Genomic DNA, 8,980 nt, shown 5'->3' on the forward strand with positions numbered 1-8,980 from the left:
CTCAGGCAAGAGAATGTTAACTAGTTCTGCATGGCTTCCCAGGCAAAATGATTCCCTAACTGGCCACAGCTTGAGGTCCGAATTCCTTGACGTGCAGTCGAAGACCTGCTTCCGCTTTCCAGAGCCTTCCCTGATCTCATCTCTGGGTTCCAAAGGAAGCCAGTGTCAAGGGAATACTGCATGAATAACTCTTGTTAAAGGCGCAAGACCGACGATTCAGACAACTTCTTGGTAGATACTGAGCTCAACTCCAACAAAGACAAAGATGATTGAGGGTCTAAAGGAGAACAGAGAGGGGACACAATGGGGAAGCGGGAAGGGCCATTTTGAATATGGATTTGGGCCATATTGCATTTTCTGGGGGAATCTGGGCGTGGCTGCTGGGGAAGCCAGGCTCAAGTTTGGTCCAGTTTCTTAAGCACAGTGTTTGGGCAAGTCCTTGGTGCCTCGTGGGAGTTCGTAGTTCATTGCAGGAACAGGAAGTGAGGGTCCTGGGGGAGGGCAGGGGAAACTGGGGGTGTCACCTCTGCCTAGCGTGGTGCCCAGTAGCAATATCTGATGGATGGGAAAGTGAATGTGTGCAATCATGGTCGCTCATCACCCACCCAGAGAGAGCACTCCTGTCAGGGCTGGATTCAACCAGCCTGGACTCAACATGTCAAAGTGTTTACAGTCGGTACGGCGGTGTTTTAGAGGCAAAGAGACACAATGCAAAGAACCTGGGCTAGATGGATTTCCGTTCTTGCCAGGTTGTTACATGTGCAACTTCGAATAAGCTCATTAACCTTGCTGAGTTTGCATTTTCTCAGCTCTCAGAAGGGAGTAATGGCAATGTCCAGCTATTTGGGTTGATGGAGGAATAAATGAGATTTCACAGACCAGGCATCTAGTCCACTCTAGGTAAGACGCTTGAGGAAACTTACTTTCCTCTTCCTCTAAATGGTTGTAATCATTTTGTCCTGCTCCATCTGAAAATGTGAGTTGTTGTCCAAGTGTTTTGGAAGACAGAGTGAATGTCTCAGCTGCACGATGTCATTTATAATGAAAAACTCAATAAAGGCTCCGCTTTTTGGTGAGCAGGATTTCTGAGGTCACTCAGGTCCACGAGGCTGCGTTAGACATCCGTCTCTCTTCATCTGGACCCGCAGAGCAGGGTTTCCCCAAGAGGGAGCCATGTGACCAGGGTCACCTGAGGATCACAGTCAAGCCTGACATCCAGATCTCCAGTTCCTCCTCAGAGTCTGGGCATCTGGGTGTGAACCAGCTCCCTGCAGCGATCTTTCTGTGCACTGAATTTTGGATTGCAGGATGAGGCTCAACATTGTCCATCGGGGCAAGGGTATCCTCTATCACCCAGAGCTTCAAAGCCTTGCCAGATCCGTGGTGTGGCATCTTCCTGAGGTCATGACCCTCTCCAACCTCGGGCTTCCCTCCTCTTAACCTCTGTAGACTTCACTTTCCCCGTTGGCTAAATGGTAAGAAAAACACTGCATTTTTGTCCTGTGGAGTCACCAATAAGGCTTGATCACCCTACTCAGCACATAACAGGTTCTTATGAAATGCTGGTCCCATTTCCTCTGTGTAAGATTGCAGCGAGGGTGGAGATGACATTCGTAAACATTTGCTTCTCAAGCATGGCACCTGATCCAGAGAGCTTGCTAGAAATACAGAGCCTCACTCTGTCCCTGACCTACTGATTTGGGTCAATTACATCTCACAGGATGCCAGGCAACTCATTTACCCACATTTGCAAGTCTGAGAAGGGCTGGCTTGGTGTGCCACAAATGGTAGTTCTTTTTACCCAGTCCCCCGACAGAGCTCCTTAACAAAACAAGAGCTTCTTAAGCAAAGCATAAACCATCTGGATTTCCTTAAAATCCTAGTCACTCAGTCGTGTCTGACTCTTTGTGATCTCGTGGGCTGTAGCCCACCAGGCTCCTCTGTCCATGGAATTCTCCAGGCAAGAATAACGGAGTGGGTTGCCATTTCCTCCTCCAGATCTTCCAGACCCAGGGATGGAACCCAGATCTCCCACATTGCAGGTAGATCCTTTACCGTCTGAGTCACCAGGGAAGCCCCAGATTTCCTTAAGGAACAGTCTAAAACCAACTTCGAAGACCCTGGCCCTGGGGCTGAGGTTTTCACTCTTGTAAGTTTCTAGGAAGGAGTTGTAAGCTGAGAGTGGAACCAAGGAAAGGTCTAGAATTATGGGGTTCCACACCATAAGCAGAGGTAGACTTGATTTAGTCCTGCTGGGTACTTTGGACAGCCGCACTCAGCAGACTCAACCTCGTCAATACTTCCAGGCACTGGAGTCAGGGAGCTCACCCAAGTTACTCCCACCGACTCTGATACTCGGGCTGGGTGAGTCATTGATTCAGCCTGAACCAGTTGTGACAGAGCAGCCCATGGTCCTGGCAAAGGGGGCTGATCGGTGACAGCTCCCGAGGGGTGACGGCCCACTGGCAGGACACAGGATGTTCCCACCAGGCCCTCCAGGGTCCACTGCCCTCATTAAAACATGGCCCCTTTCAATGCCCAACCTGCTGGGGGTGGCCATTCAATTTCCTTTATCCTCAGAGGCAGTGCCCTGGCTGGCTTCACTGAATTAGCCCTGCGGGGCTCAGAGGGAACACTTCAGATAGAGCCCTCCCAAATGAACTTGTAACATTTAATTACGGAAGCTGGGCTATCACAATGTTTAAAGCCATTTACAAAGCCTGGGAGCTACAGAGCCTTCCTACTCCTGTGTCCAAGGAGGCCAGGGCAGCCTGTAGATCATTAGCCGCTGAGAAAAATCTCAGTTTGCATATTAAGGTCAGGAAATTATCCTTTCGATTTCCTCACTAAATGGCCAATGTACTCATCTTGTGAAGAAAGAGCAATTCTGAGACGCAAAGAGGATGCAAAGACCTCCAGAAGCCATTGGTCCAGGTTCCCATCTCTAAGCAGCTCGATAAATTCAATTGCCAGATAAAGGCCAAGGGCACAACGGAGATGAAAACTCCCGTCATTAAGGGACTCCTAAATGAATATGGCAACAGACATAAGTGCCTAGGAGTAAGTGCAGGATAGAGGGGGAGATTAACGCAAGCTTTGGGGGTATTCCTGGAAGGCTTCCCAGAAGAGGCGTCCCTTCCTTGGGGTTTTGAAGAATAAAGAGGAGTCATTCTTGAACGTGAAGGAGTGGGTGGGCATGAGCCAATAAAAGACATTTCAGAAAGGACCCTGCTAGTTCTGCAACCTGTAGGAACAAAGTTTCTCCTGTCCAACTTGCTTCTCTCTCTGGAAGATTCTCTCCTGCTTTGCTCTCTGTGGGGTTGGAGAACTGGTCAGTACCTATTCCTTAAAACCTTTATATTGTAAAGTCCTCAAGGGCTTCTTTTAGATTTCCAGCAGCCATCTGAAAGGGCTGAGCCCATCTTAGCAGAGCTCATAACTGAATTTGCAAGCACAGCTGGAACCCTCACCACCTGGTTTCCAGGCCCTCTCCCACCTGAGCCAACTTGTGCCCAAATTCTAAACCTTCCGAAGTATGACTTTTTTTTCCCCATCAGTTTAATCCTCATAGAGTTAAGAGAATGAGGCAGGATGAGTGGATTTATGGCCTTCAATGAATTTCAAGATGAATAAGAACAATCACAATTCAAGTCAAATTTCTGGCCAAGGATTTGATCCCTTTCAAGTAAAGAGTGGGCTTGGCCTGCCCGCAGCCACGGCAGCTCCTTAATGGGAATTTAAATGCTAGAAGCCAAGCATCTGAAGCAAACATCTGGGGAAAGCCACCACCTTTGAAGCTAATTTTGTGACAGCTCTTTCACCGCAGTGCCTTGGGAGACCATACACAGCTTTTAATTACTCACGAAAGCCAGAAAAGGTCCTTCTTTTAGACCCACCTGTACTAAACCGGGGCTTCCCAGGTGGCCCAGTGGTAAAGAATCTGCCTGCAATGCAGAAGAGATGGGTTTGATCCCTGGGTCAGGAAGGTCCCCTGGAGGAGGAAAGGGCAACTCACTCCAGTATTCTTGCCTGGGAAATCCCATGAACAGAGGAGCCTGGCGGGCTACAGTCTATGGAGTCACAAAAGAGTCGGACACGACTGAGCGACTAAACAATCAGCAACTTCCGCAGTCACCTGCATTCGCCACCTTCTCCCCCAGCTCCCTCTGCCCCTCTGGGTGAATCAGCTATTTTCCCATGACCCAGAGGAAGATAAATGAGGGGCCCAGGGGGTCGATGATTTGCCTGTAGTTGGTTAGAAAAAAATTTAATAGCTGCCAGACCCTGAGCCCTGCAGTGAAGGGGGCTGGAAGACATTTTACTGATGATCTGTACACGGGAGCTGGTCCTGCCTCCCTGCCCGCACATCTGGAGGGAAGAGAAACAAGAGCCCGATTCTCGGGAGCCTCCAGGTTCAAAAGCAATCAATGGCCAACAGGGAAGACAAGAGCCCCTGCCTCAAATGCAGGTCCTCCCCTCTGGATACCTAGGGAGGCTCCCTTTGGGGATGGAGGCTGAGACGAGGTACAGAGGGCACAGCATTTAAGGAGGTGACAGAGGATGAGAAGTTTGGATGACATCATCAACTCAATGATGGTGAAGGACAGGGAAGCCTGGTGTGCTGCAGTCCATGGGGTTGCAAAGAGCTGGACACACCTGAGTGACTGAACTACTTTACTCCCTCTTAGGGGCTGCATTTTCCTTGCATGACCTTGACAATAAGTGCCTCCTTACATGCCCTGGGGGAGGGGGCCCTTTTGCCCCTCCCCTTCTGCTGAAGGCTACTCTGAGTTGGGGGAAGGGAGTGGTTTCCAGATGCAAGAACAGTCTCTTCTTTGAGATGCATAAGGCCATTCTCACCTCAATACACCAATAAAGAAGTGACTCTGGGCACAAGTAACCTCCCCTCCGTGATGGACCTGAGCCTCTCATGGCGTCTCACACCATCTTTCTCCCCCAGCCTGCCACCCCAGCCCCTTCTTCAGTCTCAGCTGGTGACTCTGTGTCTTTCTACATCGAGTGCAACTCATCAGGAGGTTGGAAGGACGAAGAGAAGACTCGTCCTGCGGGAGGAAGCCTGGGTGGTGACGCCCTCCACCCCAGGCACCCACCCCTGGGCACTGGGCAGTGTCCGGAACCCCAGCCCATCTCGACAGCCTTGGTGCCTGCACCTCTCAGGGGCAGGGCTCAGTGGTCCAGCCCTCCCCCTGCCCACCATGCTGAGCATGGACGCCAGATGGGTATTCAGAAAACACGTGTTCTCACACCTCGGGAGTTACAGTCTGAACCCCCAAGACAGCAACTTCTCTCTGAGGTGTTGGTGGAATGAAACCAAGTCTCTGCCAAACCTCCTTTTCTGGCAGGATGTCTGAGAAAATCCAAAGGAGGGGGTCCTTCCTGTGCACGGGGGAGGGCTTGGCGGGGGGCGGGAAGGTCCGGTCTGGTCAGCTCAGGCCACCTGGACCTGAGCCACTGAAGATGCCCCAGAGGTGCAGTGCCCAGCACCCTGATAACCTCGACTTCCTGGCTCCCTGCCTTCCTCGGGGGGCGACTTGGAGTGGGATGAGGAGAGGCATCTGTCAGCGATGACTCCACGTCAGCTCGAAGACACGCACTCCCTCTGGAGCTTGGGCAGAGTAGAGCCTCGCGGCGTCGTGAATGTCTGGCATCTGGCGCGCTATGGCTGTTCCTTGGCTTCAAGGTGCCTGCCAGGAACAGAGTGAGGACTGGTGAGCTGAGAAGGTGCAAGATTGCAACCGCGCCTCCATTTCTCCTGCCTTCCTGTATCCTCACGCTTTGCAGCTCCTATCAAGAGATGAAGTATACCTCCCACCTGCATTGGTTTCCCAGGGCTGCTGTAAAAAAAAAAAAAAAAAAATTAGACCATAGACTGGGTGGCTTAAACAACAGAATTTATTCTCTTGTGGTTCTGGAGACTGGAAGTCCACAGTCAAGGTATCAGCAGGTCCATGCTCCCTCCGAAAGCTCTAGGGGACAATTCATTCCTTGCTTCAGGTGGATGCCATCAGCCTTTGGTTTCCTTGCTTAAAGCTGCCTCACTCTGACCTCTGCCTCCAACTTTACAGGTCTTTCCCACCGGGTCTGTCTCTGTGTCTTTTCTTCTTCTAATAAGAACTCCAGTCATTGGATTGAGTGTGTTAGTCGCTTGGTCGTGTCTGACTCTTTGCAACCCCATGGACTCCTCTGTCCATGAGATTCTCCAGGCAAGAATACTGGAGTGGGTTGCCATTTCCTCCTCCAGGGCATCTTCCCAACCCAGGGATGGAACCCAGGTCTCCAGCATTGCAGGTAGGCTCTTTACCATATGAGCCACCCAAGGAAGCCCCACTGGATTGAGCGCTCACCCCAAATTCAAGATGATCTTATCTGTAGATTTAATTACACCCGAATGAAATCCTACTTTTACATAAGGTCACACTCTGAAGTTCCAAGAGGACGTGAATTTTGGAGGAATGTTATCCAACCACCCCTTGAGTCTGATCTGCCCTTTTGCTCTGGCTGGTAGAACATGATGGAAGTGACAATGTTTATATGTAAGGCTGTAAAGCTTTTGCTCTTGCCCTCTGAACCTTGAGACCACCTGAGGACAAGCTCATGGAAGATGAAACAGCATGGTGAGGGGGTCCCCGTCAAGCCATCCCAGTGGCTGGGCTGAGGACACTCTGAGCCAGACAGCTCCTGGCTCAGCTACCCAGCTGGCCTCCTGAGCTCACAGATGTCTGGTCCACATCAGTGAAGACTCCAGACCAGCTGAACCCAGCCCTGCAAAATCAAGACTAAATACATAGTTATTGTTTTAAGCCACCAAGTTTGAGGTTATTGGTTATAGAGCAACAGGTGACTGAGTCCCAAGATGTGATTGGTTCTAGGTCAAGGTGGGGAAGGTGATACCATTTCTGGGGGGCTGCTGAGTATAACAAAAACTGGTGGCTTAAGATCTGGACCAACCACTAGTGACCTGGCGACCTGGACATCTTCTGAGCCACCCTCAGAAACGGTAACTGATGTTACTGAATCCACCAGTGCATTCACACCGCGTACCTCGCAGCATCCCCCTGCAGTTTGCTGAATGTGGAGCCATGCACGTGGTGATGCCTATTCAAGGTATGGAGGTGACCGTGGTGATCATAGCAAAAAACCAGGGTCAGAGGCACCTAGATTCAGGGGAAAGAAATTATTCATTGCCCACCAGCCTCTCAGGAAAGGTCTAATCCTTCCATGCCCCAAAGTCACGTGGACACAGAGAGGCTGCCAGTGTGAAATCCCAGAGATGGAACCCCCCATCTGGCTGGGGCCACCGATTAAGAGCCCAAGAGCCAGACATCAGCGGGAACCTTGAACATGCCGGCTGAAATTAATCACTTGCATTGCAAGGGCATTTATTTTCTCCTTTATACCTGGAGAGAAATGGGCCGTGAACTGGAAATTTCCAGCGCAGTAGGCTGAACTTTTTGTCTGAATGGGAACAACTTTCTTTTAAAGTGCAACCATTTGCTCTGTTCAACTCCACCATTAAAGGACAATGGCCAATTTTCTGTGGACCTGGGATGTCGGTTTTGCCTAAAGAGTGAGCGAGCAGGTAATTTACTAACCCAGCTGCGATTGCCCGTGAAAACAGGTTATTTAACAGGATTTAAATACCGTGCTCTCAAGCTCAACAGCAGTGAGGAGGCAGCTGGAGAATTGGAGCCGTGTCTTTCCCTCCCAGTTCTTAATGATTGAAGACGGGAAAATTTGGAGTGATAGATTAGAGACATGCAGAAAGAGACAAGACAGAATCAGGGTCAAAGAGATGGGTGGGATGACCCCAATCAAGAGAGAGTACCTGCTCTTTTTAAAGTGATATTAAAACAGGTGTGTGTTCATTCAATCACTTATCCACCAAGTTCATTCAACAAGTGATTTTGTTAAGGGATCTGCTGCGCTCAAGGCTCTCACATTGGTATTAAACCAAAGCAGATGCCGATCTTTGTGGGCTTCCTGGAAGAGGCTTTTGGAGGCAATACTTAACCTAATTTGTAACACTTCTGCCAATTGTTCCTTAGCATCCTCCTCCCCTCTTCCCCTGAACTTGTGACTTGTTAAATGAAGGAATGAATAGAGTATGGAATTAGTGCCAGGAAGTCGTTTCCTCTGTTTACTGACTGTAATCTCGGGTTATTGTATAGGCTTAGTTTTCCCATCTACAAAATGGGAATCATTATACACAACTCCAGCGATCATCTGCAGAATTAAAGAAAAATGTGAGTAGATCTTCCGGCACAATACCAAGCACATGTGAGATAAACACAAGGGTCAGTTTCCCCTCTCTTCCCAATCGACCTTTGCCAGGCTACACTGCTTGCTAAAATCTGCCCAGGAGTGTGTTTCTTCCAGAAAGCTTACTTCCGCCTAAAAGTTGCTGAATTAGGGGTGGCTCTGCCCTTAATTGCCAACATCCGCTGGATCATCGGAAAAGCAAGAGAGTTCCAGAAAAACATCTATTTCTGCTTATTGACTATCCTAAAGCCTTTGTGTGGATCACAATAAACTGTGGAAAATTCTGAAAGAGATGGGAATACCAGACCACCTGACCTGCCTCTTGAGAAACCTATATGCAGTTCAGGAAGCAACAGTTAGAACTGGACATGGAACAACAGACTGGTTCCAAATAGGAAAAGGAGTACGTCAAGGCTGTATATCGTCACCCTGCTTATTTAACATATATGCAGAGTACATCATGAGAAACGCTGGGCTGGAAGAAGCACAAGCTGGAATCAAGATTGCCCGGGGGGAAATATCAATAACCTCAGATATGCAGATGACACCACCCTTATGGCAGAAAGTGAAGAGGAACTAAAAAGCCTCTTGATGAAAGTGAAAGAGGAGAGTGAAAAAGTTGGCTTAAAGCTCAACATTCAGAAAACGAAGATCATGGCATCTGGTCTCGTCACTTCATGGGAAATGGATGGGGAAACAG

The 8,980-nt window shown here is 49.4% G+C and overlaps 1 long non-coding RNA gene across 2 annotated transcripts; it reads right to left on the reverse strand.

Annotated features, from left to right (window-relative positions):
• Window positions 1-482: 482 nt before the first annotated feature.
• LOC147350995 (uncharacterized) lies at window positions 483-8,356 on the reverse strand. 2 transcript variants are annotated; one of them, XR_015146819.1, is made up of 3 exons: window positions 7,663-8,344; window positions 7,063-7,175; window positions 483-5,855 (listed from the first exon to the last, which is right to left on the reverse strand). It is a non-coding gene; the product is annotated as an uncharacterized LOC147350995 (long non-coding RNA). The 2 variants fall into 2 exon arrangements; XR_015146818.1 differs by having other exon boundaries at window positions 7,063-8,356.
• Window positions 8,357-8,980: the final 624 nt, after the last annotated feature.

Source organism: Bos grunniens, chromosome 19 (assembly GCF_055505025.1).
Source record: "Bos grunniens cultivar Pamir isolate PY7600 chromosome 19, Bosgru_T2T1.0, whole genome shotgun sequence".
Classification (NCBI taxonomy): Eukaryota; Metazoa; Chordata; class Mammalia; order Artiodactyla; family Bovidae; genus Bos; species Bos grunniens.